Below are 17,958 nucleotides of genomic sequence, written 5' to 3'. Positions count from 1 at the left end.
TATATATATATTCAGCCCCGTGACTATAAAGCTCCACTCTCCAAATCCAGTTAAATGGATTCAGTTTATTATTTTTTCCTGCGTGTGTGTGTGCTCATAATAGCCTCGCATCCCACTTAATCACCTCCTAGACAATGCAAGCTGTCAACTCTCTGGCATTGTGATGCTGCTGGGCAGATGTCAGCCCCCACGTGATCCCAACCATGTGTTTGTGGCAGGCTGTATGAATGCGAAGGGGGGGGGGGGGATTTAGATTTGGTTGGGTTTTTTTCGTAAACAAGGCGATTTGCCTCCCGCCATGCCTCCCCCCCCTTCCCTCCTCCATCTCCCCCTCCAGTCCCCAATGGGATGCACTGTAGGTAAGTCCAGTGGTATAACAGGCTGCACACAGAACACTCAATCACATTGATCCCCCCCCCCTCCCCTCACTCCTTCTCTGTCCTCTCCCCACACTTCCATGCCTTATTTACAGTTGCCTATACCATCCAGGCCTGCATAATGAGGGGGAGAATCTAGAATGCAATTATGGGATGGACCTTTAACAAGGACTGCCGGAAAGCCGGCAGACTCACAAACGGCACACAAGCACGTTTCCTCACGTGCCCTGAGCTTGCTTATTTAGCTGCACCACACACACACACACACACACACACACACACACACACACACACACACACACACACACACACACACACACATAAATCCCTTTAATGGATTCCGTCTTGCAACCAGGTGCCATCCATTCAGGTACAGCCTGATCAAATTAGTCAATTGACTCAGCTACTGTTGAACTCGCGAGGGGTCACGGCTATTTGTTTCACTTTTCTAAATCCAATTGAGTGAGTCTTTGCTATATTCAGCCGTTTTGTCTACCGGTCAGTCCGTCTCCTTTAGAGGTGGTGGCAGGCTTTGCACTCAGCCAGAGGCAAATTAGATTTCCCCCTTTACGAGAACAAACACTTGCAGTCCTAAGTCGTCCATTTCACCATTATCTCTGAGAAACAATCCTTGAACAATTATCTGTGGTTATCACTCAGGGAGCCTCATGATTAATTAGATGTCTGTAATGTATCCTGCTGGCATTATTGATCACTCTTATTTATTGTCAGTCAAACAACGATGAACTGCAACTCAGACCTCTGTGGCTCCATTGAAAAACACAAGCATTTTTTTTTTCCACACCCAGCTTCCACCTGACACAGGAGGGCTAAAATGCGAGAACTTTGAGCGTGGATGGGAGTCTTTTTAGCCGTTTTTTTATTTTCGAGCTACGCAGTGTATCTGATCCCATAAGCTGAGTTTTGTGCAGGCTGAGGGGATATTGGTGACCTGGGGGCTTAATAAGGCCCGTCCTCCTTTAGTGGAGGCTGCGGCTGCAGTCCTGACATTCATGGCACAACGGGAGAGATGCATGAGTAGAGAAACAGCATGTGGCCAAACAACCGCTGTGACGGAACACACAGCAGCAGGCCCCGCTGGTGAAATGAGAAAGTAAATTTCGTTGTTGTTTTTTTTTTTTTTTTTTACCAGGGGGTCTAGGACTGTTTAATACATAAGCAAGTCTTTTCTCTTCATGCTTAACACTTTCAGATCTGCAGCACTAGTGTAGCTCACTGTGAAAGTCTATGTGAAAGTAATATATTCAAGCTTTTATGTTCATGACTATTTAATGTATTACTTCTATCTTGATGCATTACATGTCATGGTATAAATACTCTATACATCTGGCTGAATTAATAACAACACTTTTTTCATCATTTCTGCCAATAATTTGTTGTGACAGTTTTCGCAAACCATAGCCGCCTTTTCCCAGCATGTTGTGACACAACGCTTTGTTCATGGAATCTCCTTTCCACCCTTCAGAATCCTTCCAATGTGAACATGCATACACTCAATATTGACAGATATCTCCAGCAACTGGCGGTGCCTTCAGGGAAGAGCGTTCAAACTAAATTGATTTTCACCAGCTTGCCTCCTGTCTTACGAGACTGAAACGCAGTGGTAGCATGTTCTCCTTCATGTCGGCGTTAGATGTAAAGATTTAGCTACACTTAACCTTTAAACTCCTTTGCCTGAGACGATCACCGGTGTGTTAATCTGGAAGGGATTATTGTTTTGACAGTGACTATGTTGGACCGGGTTTAGATTAACATTTTCACACCAGCACTTGTGACGAGGACTGATTTAGAGCTCTCGTACGGTAGGCTGTGGGATTAAACTCTACAGCCAAATCACTGGTAAGGTTTTGTTATATGATTTCTTTGAATCTTCAGTCAGTCTTGTGTAACAGGCTTAGCTCAGAAGTCACCAGCCTGACGCATCCTAACTTCTCTCCCATTTTAATGATCTGGTGGCTGTGTTCAGTTTAAAGATTAAAGACTATCAGGTTTTCATATTTAGTCCCCCAAGCTGCTTTTTGTTTTTGAACATTTGTATCTTCTTGAAGAAACATTTGCCCCTGGAAAGCGTGAACATAAGACCCAGCATATTAAATCTAGGCCCGCGTCCCAGCAGTCGTTTTTCAGACCAATAAGATTTAGGTCACTGAAAAACACCCCACAATTCTGAGGGGTTTTTTTTGTAACAAGGATGATGCCAACAAGTGAAATCAAACTCTTCTCATCCTCAGCAAGTCACAATATATATCTGAGGAGGAGAACAAGAAAAGTTTCTCTAGACGTTTCTTCAAGCCATGTCTGAATCACAACAGTTTACTTTTTTTTTTTTAATTGCTTTCTTTTTTTTTTGAGTCCCTCACTATGCGGTTGCCTTAAGGGGTCGGGTTGCAATGTCAGCCGAAGCCCTGATAATTGACAGTTGCTTATTAAAGCATTAATGACACAGTCTCTGTGATTGCTCTCCTCTGGGTCAATTATCTGCACTTTGACAATACACTCTGCCTGGCTTGTTACTTTCAGGGAAGATGATTCTGCACTTGTGCGTTGCCCCAGAGGATCTTCATCAAAACGTACCACAGAACTCTGCCTTTAATTTGAGTCAGCCAGATATTATGCGTGTGAAATCTGCTAGAGGCTCAGACACCACATAAGACATGATGTAAGTCTAATTCAAGTTCCGACACGATCCACAATGCCTGAGAATACAGTTATTTCATTTGCATTATTGAAACCTCAACTATTGAACTCTGATGGTGGAATGCGTCTTTGAGTGATGCAGTGTGCATCACTCAAAGACTTCCCCAACATGGAAACAAAGACTTTCAGGATGCTGGAAATTAGCTGACAGTTACCATATATACCCATTACACCTGGTACCAATCTTACATTACATGTATTGAAAAAAGCAAATTTCTAAACAATTCTAAAAAGACACTTATCTAAATGTCCTGCTCTCTTTGCTTTATTTAAAAGAAAGCATTGTCTATCCTGTGATTACTTAGAAGTAGCCTTTCCATGGTGAGTTAGGGCTTGGCCATGTATCAATATTAAATCCATCATATATATCACTAGATATCGTCTTTAATTTTGGATATCCTTAAATGGAATAAGGGTTCTCTTTTGGTTTTTAAAGGCTACATTACTCTAGAGTGATGTCATTTTATTGTATTTACTTACTCCCCACCTCTCGAGGAGGACAAGCTACCTAGATAACTAGGCAGCCATCCTTCTACTCTGTTCCAAACTTCCTGCAACCAAACTTTATGCCCCAACTGATGTGTGTCAACAATCGCCATTTTGTTCTGTACTAGTAAAATGACCACAGAAAACAGTAAGAAACTATGAAAATTCCCATATGTTAACCATAACTTAATGACCTACCAAACCATACACACCCTACATCCATAGTTTGTCTGGCAACAGAACTGGTATGTCTTGTTGGTAAAATGTAAACACCCCAAATGTATGTTTTGCTATGATGTATGATGGAATGATAAAGAGGTATAAGAAAAGTTTTTATATCTTTTGATTTGTTTTTCTGATCCTTTCTGTGCGTGAGGCTCAATGAGAGCTAACCTGTGCTGTGTTGATAAAGTATAGTAGATATCACTGTTATAGGAAATAAGACCGTTGAGTCTGTGTGAACACATGCACATATACAGTACGTGTGTGTGTAATGTTACCACCATTCTACAAAACTGACCTGTAATCAACAATTCTTGCTGTCACATTCACTTATAATGGAGACGCAGTGCATATTCATTTTCACAGACAGTACAAAGATTCGGTAAGGTGATACTGTGGCCAGTACAGTCCAGGCTGTATTCCAAGTGGAGGGAGGAAAACGGAGGAAAAAACAGATCAATTTCTGGATTTCCAGGCAGAGGGCAAGAGTGGAACATAATTTGGAATGTCCAGACCCCAGGGGGCCTCTATATTTCTCTCTACAGCTCATCACACCAGAGTGCTTCCTTTTTTTTTTTTTTTTTTTTTTTTTTTTTTTTTACAGTTTAGAGCCTCCCTAGGCATTTCTCAGTCCGTCTATCTCTCCATCGCTCTCTCCCTTCTGGTTTTTCACTCTGCCAGCATTGAATTGTCCAGCTGTGCTGTCTTAACCTGAGTCACAGAGTGAACATGAAGTCAGACGAGGGGAAAAGGGTTGAAAAAAAAAGAAAAGGAGCTTCTTTACGAGGATGATAAAAGGGGAAACATTTTTAAAAGGGATGAATGATGGCTGAAGAGCCCTCACCATGAGAGAGAGAGAGAGAGAGAGAGAGAGAAAATGGAGGGAAGAGAGAAGAGTATGATGGGTAGAATTAGAGTGGGAGGGAGGAGGGAGGGCAGGAGCACAGTATTAGTACAATCAGCACAATAATCCCTTCTGTTCCAGCCGGGGCCGGCGTAGGATTTTCAAATCAATTTCATTTTCACTCATGATGCTACAGTGGGAGAGCTGAGTGGCTGCCAGTTGGGTCATTATCATCTTGTCCCCATTTTGGCTTGGGACGGAGCAGAGGTGAGGGGGGGGGGGGCTTCTGGGACATAGTTTTGGTTGATATTTTGCCAATCCTGCAAAGTTTTGCGGGGGCTTTTGAAACGGCTCTGAGTAATCACGCGTTCCAGAGGCTTTCATCTCGGTCAGTAGGATCTGAATAATGGCCCCGTGGAGACAGTGTGAAGTCTTTTGACACGGCAGATGAACAGAGTTCTGACGCTCTTCATCTGAAGCACACAGTCCAGTACAGTTCAGTGGGCTTTCTGGGCAGCTTTCAAAAGGCTCCCACCACCAGATGTGCTTTTCAGCCTCGTAGTTTGATGTTTGCGGGTTTGTCCTCAAAAAACATAGCTGGACACTCTCAGCACTTCATTATGTGTTTTGAATGTGTCGTTGTGAACCAAGGAGCCCGGACCTTAAAATGTTTTTTCCGATTCAACGCAGTGCTTCTCCCTAAAAGCAATTCCACTCCATTTCATCCTTTACCTAGGCTTTTGTTCGGCGGGCCAGACTGTCCCTAAGTGCATATTTAAACTACTCAGCAATTTCTCACATACCTATAGGCGATGGCAGTAGAAGTGGAGTATTCTTATTGCTCTCAGAACTCAAAATGTCAAGAGTGTTACAGAGCTGCAGTAGCAACGCATTCTCACTACCAACTCTTAAAATATCAAAGCCTGGTCAGTGGCCTTGAACTTCACACTACGACCCTCTAGGTAGCACTCTACGTTCGTTTTGGATGTGACGTGACATCGATACAGTTTTTTGCAGAGTGTCTTTTTTAAAATATACTTCAATCTTCACAGGAAGTTAGGTTTAGGCAACAAAACCAATTAGTTAGGTTTAGGAAAAGAGCCTGGTTGACGTTAACTTGACTGACAAACGACTAGTGTGACAAATTAACTAACGTGACAAAATGTCAATGTTTACTTTTAGTTTCGCACAGGACACGAACAGCGGTCTCCTGGGTAAAAGTCCTGTGTTTCTTTAACGCATCCACCTCCACTCCCACCAGCTCTTATGGCTATTTCTCTCTTTATAACAAGTCAGTTGCTCTGACTGTCTAATAGTGACAAAGGTTGGTTTGCATTGGAGTTAGTTATGAGACAGTGAGGGGCACTGACCAGCCGTCGTTATTTGACGAATTGAGAGCCAGCCCGGGTTGGCAGTAGATGTAATATAAAAATGGCAGAGTTCCAAAGGGCATGTTTCAAGTCATTTATATCCACACCATACTGTGCTTGGTGGTATAAAGCAACACCTTGTATACATCCATCCCACTGCACTGTATGATCACATCTTGTGTTCACCCATGAATTTATCATTATAATGGAGCTGCCATCTTTCAGAGTTTTAGCGTCATTACTTGTGTGCCATCATGATTCATTGCAAAATGAGTACAGCTGCTTTAAAAAGCAAGAGCAACCTCACTTAGACTTCCATTAACCAAGCAGTTTGCAGCAATTTAGCTGTTATCTCGAACCTAAGAAGTACAAAGCAGGAATTTTAATTATCATTTTAAAAATGTACACACCTTTGCCATCACAGAAATAAATTAATAGAGCGATTGACCCCTATAGTTTAGCTATAACTGTGTCACTCAATCAGTCAGGATGAATTCAAATTAAAGCTGAAACATGTGGGTTTTCAGCTGGGATGATGCAGCTGTAAATCCACACGGCTTTAAAGCAGATTAGAGGCCTGCAGTAAGTATAGCCCTGGACGAGCACACTCATTGTTTACCTCCCATCTCTTCCAAGATCAGCAAAAATCTGCTCGCTGACCCACTGGCACAAGATGGCGTCACACTGGGATGATAGATGTGTGGTTTCAGAGAAGAGACGATGTAACCACTGGATTGTGACTGTTTGTCTACACGTCTCAATTACTGCGCTTGAGAGCTGAAGACATCGAACACAAGATGGTCAGCAGTTTTTGGCTGCTTTGCTTACAAAGCAGTTACTTACGTTAAGTGCCACGTCAGCCAAGGCCGTCTGTATTTTTATTTTTCATTCTCGTATTATAATGGTTCTTTTCTTAACGTGATTGATAGTTAGAATTAACAAAATACAATTACTAAAGTAATTAAGCCTTTACTTTTTTTTCACCTTCTCAAAATGAAAACAATTCTGCTTCTTAAGCCAAAAGAGGACATGGCACACTAACCATTGATACTTGTGCATGTATGGCATATATATATTTGAGTCAATTCAATTCATAATTATTTTGTATTTTTTGAGGTAAAAATGTAGATGGTGACCTATGTTACTCATTAGTTTATCTTTTTAAGTGTATCAGTTTTACATTATTACAAAATCCATGCACGTCTTTACTAGCACACGTTAGAAATGTATAGTGAAATGTATTTTCATCAATATGCAAAACAAGACACCTAATAAACAACAAAGCTGCAGTTCTACAGTTTTGTGAAACCACGCATTCGTATCACCTTCATATATTTATTGCTCTGCATTTTCAGCTTTCAAATACAGATGCTGGTCATTCTCGTTTGTTCTACTCAAGTAGTTGATTTCTACAACACTGTCATGATACAAGCATTATATGTGCAGAGTTCTGGTACCTGGGCAAACTGCAGCACCACAGCTGAGCTCACTTGCTTATTGGCATGCATGTTAGTAGCATATTGGCTCTTCATTAGCCATTATGAATCACTTATTAAACCTTACCCTTGATGACTATAATCTACAACATTTAGGCCATTACCTATGCGTTTTCCCCGAGTAACCTCCTAATTACTGCTTATTGGTAGTAATATGATTTGCTCAGTATGAACCCTCTAAGGTGGCAGTGCCACTAGAATAATCATTTTCTCTGAATAAAACTTAATAAATATTGTCTATTGTTATCCATAGTGTCCAAATAACTTCAATTTGAGTCTTTCTAACTCAGTATTTTCTCCCCATTTTAAAGTGAGGTCTTGCTCATAACTAATTCACTAGTATTTTGACACTTATTAACCCCCACAGGCCACGTTTAGTAAAATCCATCATGGCACATAAATACGCTGCAGTTTACAGTTTCAATCCTTGAAAAGTAATGGAGGTCTACACCCATTCAGTGGTAGAAGAAAAAAGTTAGTAGAAATGTCTCGTTTATTCAAAAATAACCATTAAAATGTGTTTTTTTTTCAAGGGAATAGAAAATGTGCACCTCAATAGACCTCGTTTTTTTTCCAAGGTGTAACTCTTGCATTAGTTGCGTGCTATAATGGAATACCCAAAAGTAAAGAGGACGCAACTTTAGAATAGGAAACCTGTGCGGGTTAATACATGTCAAACCACTGGTGACCTCACTTTAGAATTGGGGAACACATGGACCATATTTTTGACAGATTTATTTATTTGCAAGAGCAGTACAAACAACGGCAACGATCCTGACAGAGTTAGACGACGGTGTCGGGACGCAGTATCAGCCATAACCGCCTTATGAGGTGACCAGTGGGGCACGCTCACATGCACTTAAAAGCACACATGGCCAGCCCGGCTATGTCAACAGAGCACAGAGAAGCTCTGACTACTACACACACAGAGAGCGAATGACTACATTATGTGAAGGTAGAAATAACCCCACTATATCTTTACATAGATAATAGTTGTTTGATGCTATATTAATGCTTTGATTCCGTATCAAGAACCTTTAATAGTTGCTTTATGATGAATAATAAAGAGCCAATATTTTACTAATTTACTAATTTTGTATTTATATTTTACAACTAGTTATTAATGAGTGTGTTTTCCTTGTTTTTTGTCGTATTACCATAAAGCAAAGCTCTGTGATAAACAATGTGAATAGCTTTTGTCAAAATGAAATGCTCAACGTTATAACTGTTTTTGTTAATGTCACTTTAATGTCACATTTTTTACGCCAAATATACTTTATTATTATCATAGTCCTAATAATAACAACAACAACAACAATAATCATAATAATAATACTAATAATAGTAATGATTATTATTAGTTGTTGTAGTAGTAGTATATAGAAGACATGCAAATTTCCCCGCTGCGGGACTAATAAAGGATTATCCTATCTTACATATGCGTCTAAAAATCTCCCATTTCTACTCATTACCAAGGTTTGTCTAATATAATATGATAATAAGTGTTTGTTTTCCCCAGCAAATGGTTTGTCATAATACAGATGATCATAGTATTACAATTAAGAAAAAGTAGCTGAGGGCTGTAATTAAATGTAATGGTTCCATAGAGTGGTGAAGGCTGCATTTGCAAGGTGAATTGCGGAATATTTTTTATAAATGTACTTCTGAAAGGTCTTTCTCTACTGAATTCACTACACATTTAGTATGAAAAAAACAGTTTGATTAAGTTCAAAGTATATTTTTAAAAGTTTTTAGAAGTAAAGCTGGAACATTCTGATATTAGAAGATAAAACAAGGTGTTCTTTGGCTCATTAAGATTTATCCCATCAGCGCAGACTATGCTGGAGGCAAATAACAAGCCAGGGAAAACAGCCAGGCTCTGAGGTTGGCGGCAGCTTAACAAGTGTCTGCGGTTGTTACAAACTGCTTATTTATGTGTGGTTTGTTACATCGTTTCATCGTGCATCTTATGCAGGAAATATGTTTCTCAAAAGTGCATTTGATGCGTCCTCAGTTTGAGTCCACTGCTTATGTTGATAGACCACTCTTTGGAGCTAAAGCATGTTTTTATATTTAAACATGGACATCATAATCCTGAGATGGATTTAAATTTAAAAGCATTTATCATCCAGCACCTTTGAGTTCAGTGGGTTTTGAGCTGCATACTAATATTTTGCATTGGTACACGTACCAGTCAAATGTTGAGTGCACCTCTGGGGAAACGCTTTAAATTTGTTCCAAAGTGGCTTCAGTGGCAACACGTTTTGATCGGCATCATCCTACTGAGTTTGACTTTCCAATTCATGAGAAACGAATATGAAAAGGCCAAAGTGGCAAAGGTGTAGGAGATTAATTAGAGTTTCTCTCTTGAGCATTTGGCATTTGAGGAATGGGGATGACTCCGTGGCCTACTTGCTCTGCGTTCCCCTCTGATTTGTATGGCGTAAATGTGTCAGATGTAAAAAAAAAAAAAAAAAAAAAAGAAGTTGAACAGAAATACTTTTTTAATTTAGACAGCATTGCATCATGAGGTTCTAATTTTTCAGCATTAGCATTAACAAGCAGGACAAGAGAGGAATAAATCAGCATTGCTTGTCTCATTTGTCTTTAATTGTTTCCATTCAAATCAACTTAATCCTTTAACCAATGGAACAACATTGTTTTCAATTACTGGAATCTCACTTCTCTGCATGGTGTACGATTACCTCCAATTATACCAGGTCCCCCAGTGAGTAATTGAGCTATTGATTACTGCCAGTCCCCCAATCATAAACCTCCCTCTACCTTTTTTTCTTTTTTTTTTACGTTTCATTGACCCTCAACAAAGCCTCCTTGTCAGCTGCCACCTCTGAGCTTGTAGAAAGCTCGGTCTGACTCAGGAGTACATCTCAGGATTGACTACAGTAATTCATTATTACCTGATGCTCAGCACTTAGACCACATTAGCTAAAGCGCTGTGGTGCACTCGCATTTAAAAGGCTGCTTGTGTATAAAGGCTGTCTCATCACCTGAGGACAATGGATGGCATTTGCCAGCGTCTGTCTGGCAGCACATCAGGGAAAGAGTAGAATAAATCCTTCAGCATGAAGTGGTGGTTGGGAGCATACTGTATGTGTTTCCATGCCTTTTGCAGAATAAATGGAGGGAAGTATGCTTTTTGCAAGCGTGTGCTAATATGGAATCGTTTTATTTCAACTCAGTAGTTTTTACTTTAGTCAGCTTATGTTAATGTGAGAACACACTAGAGTGTCCTTGGGTCATTTGACACCATATTAGGATGCCCTGACAGTAAGAGGGAAATATGTGGCTTGCTCTGGACCTACTCTTTAGTCAGTATGAAGGGTTGAACTATTAAATCTGCACCCTTGTTCATAAATTCACACTAAATCCAAACCACCCCACTCATCTTAACCACTTGATATTTAATATATGAAGATATTATTGCATGCATATATTACCATAAACTGACATTACAGACATTTTGTGCATATTAAAATATTAAAGGCCCTGGCATAAGTGACATTTTGGGGGTTGGCGGGATAATATCAGTTATGCTGATGAAACCCCAGTTTTCTCCAGGAGGTGCAGTTAACTTGTTTATGACTGAAATTCATTGCTAAGTGGGTGCTGCCATGCATTTTCAAAGTAATTTCGTATTGTTAAAGTATATGTGTTCCAATCCTTTAAATGATCCATATTTTTTTATTGTTTGTTGTTTATGAGTGTCATTAGAGACTCAATATTACTTGGCCCAAAGGACATTTAAGCTTTCAAACACACGTTTTGACCTGTGTTGTCTGTTTTATGGCAAATAAGCACCCATATGCCCGAAAAGTTCATTAAAGTTGCGTCAAGTTTTCAATTTGCTTAATTACTATAGACCCTAAAATGCAGGAGTTTGCAGAAATTTGCATTTTAGTGCTTTGTCTCACACTGCCGGAGGACGTAATGCAATGTGGTGTGCCTGAAGTAAACATTGTACCCAAAGAAGAGGAACAGGTGGCCAAGTACAAGTACACAGTCCCTTGGAGAGATGGCAGTAACAGCGTTCTTTGTGTCTTCAAACAGAAAGGAGACAAAGGCAGGAAACCGCTCAGCATTTTTAACCGCTGCTTGGTTCAGAGTCTTTGCTCTAAAACAAAGTCTGTTTTATTTCTTGAGGGCATTTTCATTCAGTTTTTGTTTCGCTGCAACAGAGGCTGGCAAAAATAAATCATGAACAAAACACCAAAAACGTGTGACCTGTTGTGTGTCATGTGATATGTGTCACACGTTCTAAAATGTAAATGTTGAGTTTTCGTGTCTAGGCTTGTATTTGATTGTATCCTTGCGGTTTCTATATACACATACAGTACATTTAGATGCATATCCATTGTTCTTGTTTATTTTCTTGTTTATGTGTGTGTTTCCCACTAACACATGTGAGAAGTGTGCAGTAACAGAGTTAAAGGGATTGCAAACCTCCATGGTTATCCAATCAACCATGGCAGAATACACCAAAAAAGGGTTGGCAGTCGCCCATTGACAGCACGACAGACTGAGGATACAGAGTGCGACCATTCCGCTCCATTAAAATTTTTCCGGCTTGACGTAATCATTATCGACATAACACATGATAACGATATTTTCTAAAATCTGCAGACCTGAAGAACTGGCCTCCTCTTACTTGTGTAGGTTAGCGATGCGTCTACGATGCCTCAGTGAAATCTGTCCGACTCACTTCTAGAGCATTGATTTTCTTTTTTCATCCTGCAACTTCACAAAGCATTTTCAATAGGGATTTTTTTTTTTTTTTTAAGAGTGCAACCCTCTCCTAATTTAGCACACTAGCTCTCTGATATACTTTAAAATATGCTTGTACATACCACATTTGAAGATTCCCTTGATCCTTAACATTCATCTCTTTGAAGAAACACCAGAGGCTACAGGCAAGATGGTTTCACATGATTTCACTTCAAGACCGTAGTTACTTATTCCACAAACAAAACAAACCTCATGTATTGAAGTGTAGTGGTGGAATCATTTCCTGTCCTGTATTGGTCTTCTCAAACATTTGGTAGAGCTCATTTTGAGCTGTAATATCTGGTTAAAAAGTATGTTTTCCTACCACAACCTGATTGAAACATCTTGACTGTAGCACTCTGGGGAAGTGTGTTAGGCCAAAAGTTAAAACAAAACTAAAATAAGAAAGAGTACCGCTTCTTTAGGTGGCTTCTTTCTGGAAAGTTAGCAGCAGAAAAATAACTTTTTTAAGGGGAGATTTTCAGTACGTATACGTGTTTTATATAGTTTGATTCTTTGGGGTCTGACTTAGCACAATGATGTAAATGAATACCCCCAGTAAGTTTGATTATAATGAAAATTACATTTAAAAAAAACTACTGATTGGTTGAAACAGTTTTTTAAACAAAATTTACCAATAATTTCTGTTATTCAGTTATCAGTATTCTTTTAGACTTTTTAGACATTTTCACATGAAGATACAGGCAGTAAACAGGTAAAACCAGGGAAATATCAACAACAATCAACATTTTTTTCTATGTCCTAAAGGAAATCCAAACAGTGGGGCCTTTTATGGGTTACCTTTCAATCTCAACTCTACTATTTACATAAAAGACACCAACAGGTACATCTTATTACTGAAATGGTTCACAATTTGGTATCAACATATTTCTTCTATTGTCAACGTGTTTTGATAGCACAAAAAAAGGATTTTGATTCTGCCGAAACCAGAGAATATCTCTCTGTCACTCTATAATACTAAGTAGCGGGGCTTTTGCAAGTCTTAGACACAAATCCTCTCTATTTTTATTTAGATTGAGACCAAGGCCTTCACTCATTTACAGACTTCTGCAAAACTGACACCCAAGGAAAGGTATGCTATTTACTGACTGTTCACAGTGAGTGGAGTGTGTTCCTAACAGTGCCTGTCCTTGACTTGCATAATATATAAGTACTGTATGCAAAACCCATAGTTTTTTCCCATATAAGATTTATGTGAGGGCATTCAGGTCATCGACTTCCCATACTTATTGTAGAGGTTATCAATGGCGGCATAAAGGCATAGAGTTCAGCAGTACAGAATGGCTGCTTTCAGGGGAGTAAAGAAAGGGCTCTTCATCCTTTAACCCTCGTAATGCTAATTGTGCTTGAGGGCACAAAGGTGCCAGCCTTAGTGGATTACCCTTAAAGTGGAGGCATACATTTGTATGCTCACTATTTTGGATAAACAGGAAAATAGCTTTTGCAAAAGAAGTTTCAAAATCTGCAATCTTATGCAGCCTCGTGATAGAATTTATGAAATTATGCAGAATACATGCAGAGCTCCCTCGCAGCGCCTTCTTGCTGGATTTGCTCCTGAGGTCCTTTTTGTGAAATGCTATTAGTTGTCCAGCGACTGTACGTGTCATGTTTGTACAAGAATGTTCTTAGCTTTGCTGTCTGATAGTCAGCGTTTACAGACTGGCCCTGCGGTACCCCGCTGTCCTCTCAGCTTGATGCACGTCCCACTTCTACCCTCCCTCTGTTCGTAATTCGTCTCGTCCCGGCTGCCATTTTCTCTTCTCTCAATTCATTTTGATGTCCCAGTTGTTCACATCTAAGCTGTCTCTAAAACCTTAAATCTGGTATGGACTTGCAAAAGGCACCGTGAAAAATCTCCTCTCCTCAGGAAATGGCTTTTGGATAATTGGACACACCTGAACATTTCCCAGCGCGTTCGATCAGAAGTTTCAGTGATTCTGCTTCTCTTTACCGAGCTTTTGCTTCTCATTTCCTCAAATTGCTTTCCATATAACTTGGCCTTATCTTTCGGCCTCAGTTTGAACTTCTCTCGGAATGTTTTTGGCCCCAAAACTGAGTTGCCTGTCTCTAGGAGTGTACAGAGGGCCAAGCTACATGATATATGGATATATGTACAGGATACATGCACCAGCTGGGTCTGTGATTCTCTCTTTCTTTTCTGGGTGAGCAAAGTTCTCTCCCCGGGTAGCCTCTATTTGTTCTTTGTCCTAGACTCACAGTAGCTAGTTCTAGCCCATTGCACGATATCTGCATCACACAAGGAAACGATTTGTGTGTGAGTGGGGCTTTCCAGAATTATGTCACACAGCTGTATTACAAAGACAGACTTTGACTGATGAAAAGTTGAAGATGCAGCCCCAGAAGTTCCCGGAGTTCCTACAGCTATCTCCCAAGAAACATTCTGTCATGCATTTATGATGAGCTACCTATTAAAGTTTAGAGATTTCTTTCTTTTCTGAGTAACCCCTCAGAAAAGGCTTGATAATAATGGAGACATCACACTGGCTACCCTCGGGACATGTTTTTGACCTACCCACAAACCCCTCTGTTCTCTCTGGCAGGTCGAAACTGTTGTACTTTCCCGGATTTTAACCCTGTGTGTACTGCAAAGCAAAGACCACAGGAAGAGGCTGATGATCATGACTACAGCAGTGGGGAAGACAATACTAAAAATAATGAGCATATGGACGCGTAGGAGGACTGGTGGTGCTAATAAACTGTCAGTCTAGAGAATATTCCCATTTTAATTATGGTAATGACCTTTTCCCATTATCATTAGCAGTGGGGTGCTGTCATTAGTGTCATTTCTGATTTAATGCGCCGTATTTACATCATTTATTTTTTGTGCTCACCTAGACTAACTGAAAACATTTAGTTATTTTGCCACCATTCATCACACGAGTATTTACAAAGAAATCTATCTCTGCCACAAGGTGCAAAGAAATGCAAAGAAAAATTCTCAGTTTAGGGGGAGTCATCCAAAACCTTGATATTAACCACATGGAGTTATGCATTTATTAACAATTAATTCACCCATGAATCATTTTGGACCTCCTTTTAAAAAGCTGAAAACGGCACACGCTAGTAGAAGGTGAGAGTTGTGTTGAGTATTGAAGCCAAGGTTTTTTTATTTTTATTTCTTTCTATATTTTTAGATTTATTTTCTTTTTCATCAGTGCATTTAGATTGATATTAGAGCAGTTTCTCTTTACCTGGTCTGCCGCCTGCCTGGGGTCAATGCCTATTGCAGGAGTACCATGGAGTGTAATTACCTTGGCTGTATAAGCACTAGAGTTTCACATCCAGAGCTACAAGTCAGCACTATTCTGCTAACCAGGCTACAAATGAAAAGGAAGGAATAACTTGTGTGGCCTTGTCCCTACAGCCCCTGGTCTGTGAGAACAATACGTTTAATCATAAAATGTTCTGTAATCGACCTGATTTTGACCTTTTCTAAGATTATGTCTGTCACTGTGGCCACACTGTTTGTTTCAGGTTCAACTTTCATGGAAATCATTTTGATTATGAACCAGATCTGTGAACCCCAACGATTTCCTTCCTTCATTATGTCACAACTCTGGGTTGTTTTGATCATGTAAGAGGCGTACAACAGAAGAAGTTGAATGTGCCACGCTGTGCCCCCACAATACTTTATTGACTGTAAGACTAAAATATCACAGCAGAGAGTTTTATCACTGAGTGCGATACATGCCACAACCCAAGAACTTTACCAGGCTGTTGGAAGAAAAACTAAAAAAGTTTGAGCAAACTCCGTTATCTAAGGGAAGCCTATTGATTCCATGAGTCTGAAAGCAGTTTGACATGGTGAGAGATCTACAGCGCCATCACGCCTGACTTATCTCTGATTCAGAGCTGGTTAATCCAGCATGTGGAGCGCAAGTGAGGGAGTGATAAATGTTGTGTTTGTATGCTGTGAGGAGAAACAGAGGGAGAGATCACAGGATACAAGAAACAAGACGCACTATCACAGCCGAGACAAAAGAGGCAGAACCTGAGGGACTTCTTTCCGAGTGCAAGCCTGCTGCTTCTGACAGTACCGTCGACTAAGAGGTGTGCGTGCTCCTGGATTTTTTTTTTTTTTTTTTTAAAACGCGTGTTTTCCATGCTGATGTTAGCTCGGGTTTGTGCTCTCATGTCTGTTTTTTTAACTGATAGCAAAACATTTTGAAAGCTCAAATACTTCCCTAAGCTACGAAGTGCATTCAAGCACATGTGTTCATATTCATATGTGTGATGTGCATAAGGGCTTAAGCATGTGCGTCTCCGGCAGAAACATTAAAACACAAAAGAAAATCCCATTAGCTACGGGGAGGTGAGTGGAGCTTCATTAATGCAGGAGCATAGCCGGTGACAACATTTGCCAGGTGAATCGAGACGCCCCTCACCCCGCCGCATGCAAGGCCTTTTTCTTTTTTTTTTTTTTTTTTTTTTTTTTTTTAAACAACATAATGTATACACTTAACCTTTGTTGTTCCACCTCATTACGGAAAACAAAGTGACATGATGCCAGCTTTGTCTACGACACACAGGCCGGCACTTGAAAGGAAATCAGCCACGTATGATTTGGCAAAGACAGAGCGATGAGAGGCAGCGTGAGGAGAGACGTGAGGGGGGGGGGGGGGGAGGGGGGGGAGGGGAAGAAAGAGATTGATCACTGAGTGGGTGGAAATGTCAGTATGCTGCAGGCTATGCATTCTCCAACTGTGGAAGCTGCCATTTGTGCGTCCATCATTGCACATCTAGCTGACAGAGAATGGTGTTTGCGGTTTTGTTTCATATATTGGCAGTGCTACAGTATGTGGCTCTTTGTCATAGTTCCAACAGTGCTTATTATATACTTGAGCGCCAGTTCTGCCATGTTTAATAGTAAAATAATAAAAATCCCCCAGCCATATATCCTGATTAGTTATTTGCCAACAAGACGCCCTGATCTATGTTTCATAAAACAAAGCTATTATGCAAGCATCATCAGTTATTTTGGTCCTTTTAAAAAGAGCTCAATAAGAGGGCACGCTCATGCGGGAGATTTCTCTTCTCCACTTTGATTACAGAGCTGGCAGGTCGTAGACAGAACCCACTTATGCATTTTATACTGTGGGATCAGTGCGTGCCTGCCGGCCGAGCTTAGTGCCAGATGCACTGGCCCCTATGACAATCTCCCTAATCTGATTAATCTCTATCCACGAACAACATCATATGTGCTGTATTTGTGCAGCGACATTTTCTTGCTATGGGTTCTGACTGTGACCCTCATTGATTGGATGGAGGGATTTGTCAAGCAGGATTTCGAGCATTTAATTGTGATTGTGTTTGCTAGCATGTTTGTCTGCGCGTACAAACAATATATTTTTACTGCACTTATCCTATTCGTAGTAGTTTGTAGCACTTATTGTATTCGTATTAGTCTGTTGCAATTATTGTTTTCGTAGTAATTTGCCTCTGCACTATACTTTTGCTCTGGTTTATGCTTTAAGATGCTTGTTTAAGAAAGGAGATGCACTTATGACTTCTGGTGACTAGTAGTTCTCTTGAATACCTATGTTGAATACACTTCCTGTAAGTCGCTTTGGATAAAAGCGTCTGCTAAATGACTGTAATGTAATGTAATGTAATGTAATATA

At 40.2% G+C, this 17,958-nt stretch overlaps 1 protein-coding gene across 2 annotated transcripts in view; it reads left to right on the top strand.

Moving 5' to 3' along the window:
- The window catches only part of lsamp (limbic system associated membrane protein), a 182,037-nt gene that overhangs the window by 1,141 nt on the left and 162,938 nt on the right, over positions 1-17,958 (top strand). The window lies entirely within an intron of this gene.

Source organism: Anoplopoma fimbria, chromosome 1 (genome assembly GCF_027596085.1).
Source record: "Anoplopoma fimbria isolate UVic2021 breed Golden Eagle Sablefish chromosome 1, Afim_UVic_2022, whole genome shotgun sequence".
In the NCBI taxonomy this organism is placed as follows: Eukaryota; Metazoa; Chordata; class Actinopteri; order Perciformes; family Anoplopomatidae; genus Anoplopoma; species Anoplopoma fimbria.
Note: the sequence above shows the minus strand (reverse complement) of the source record. Positions and strands in the feature narration are given on the sequence as shown.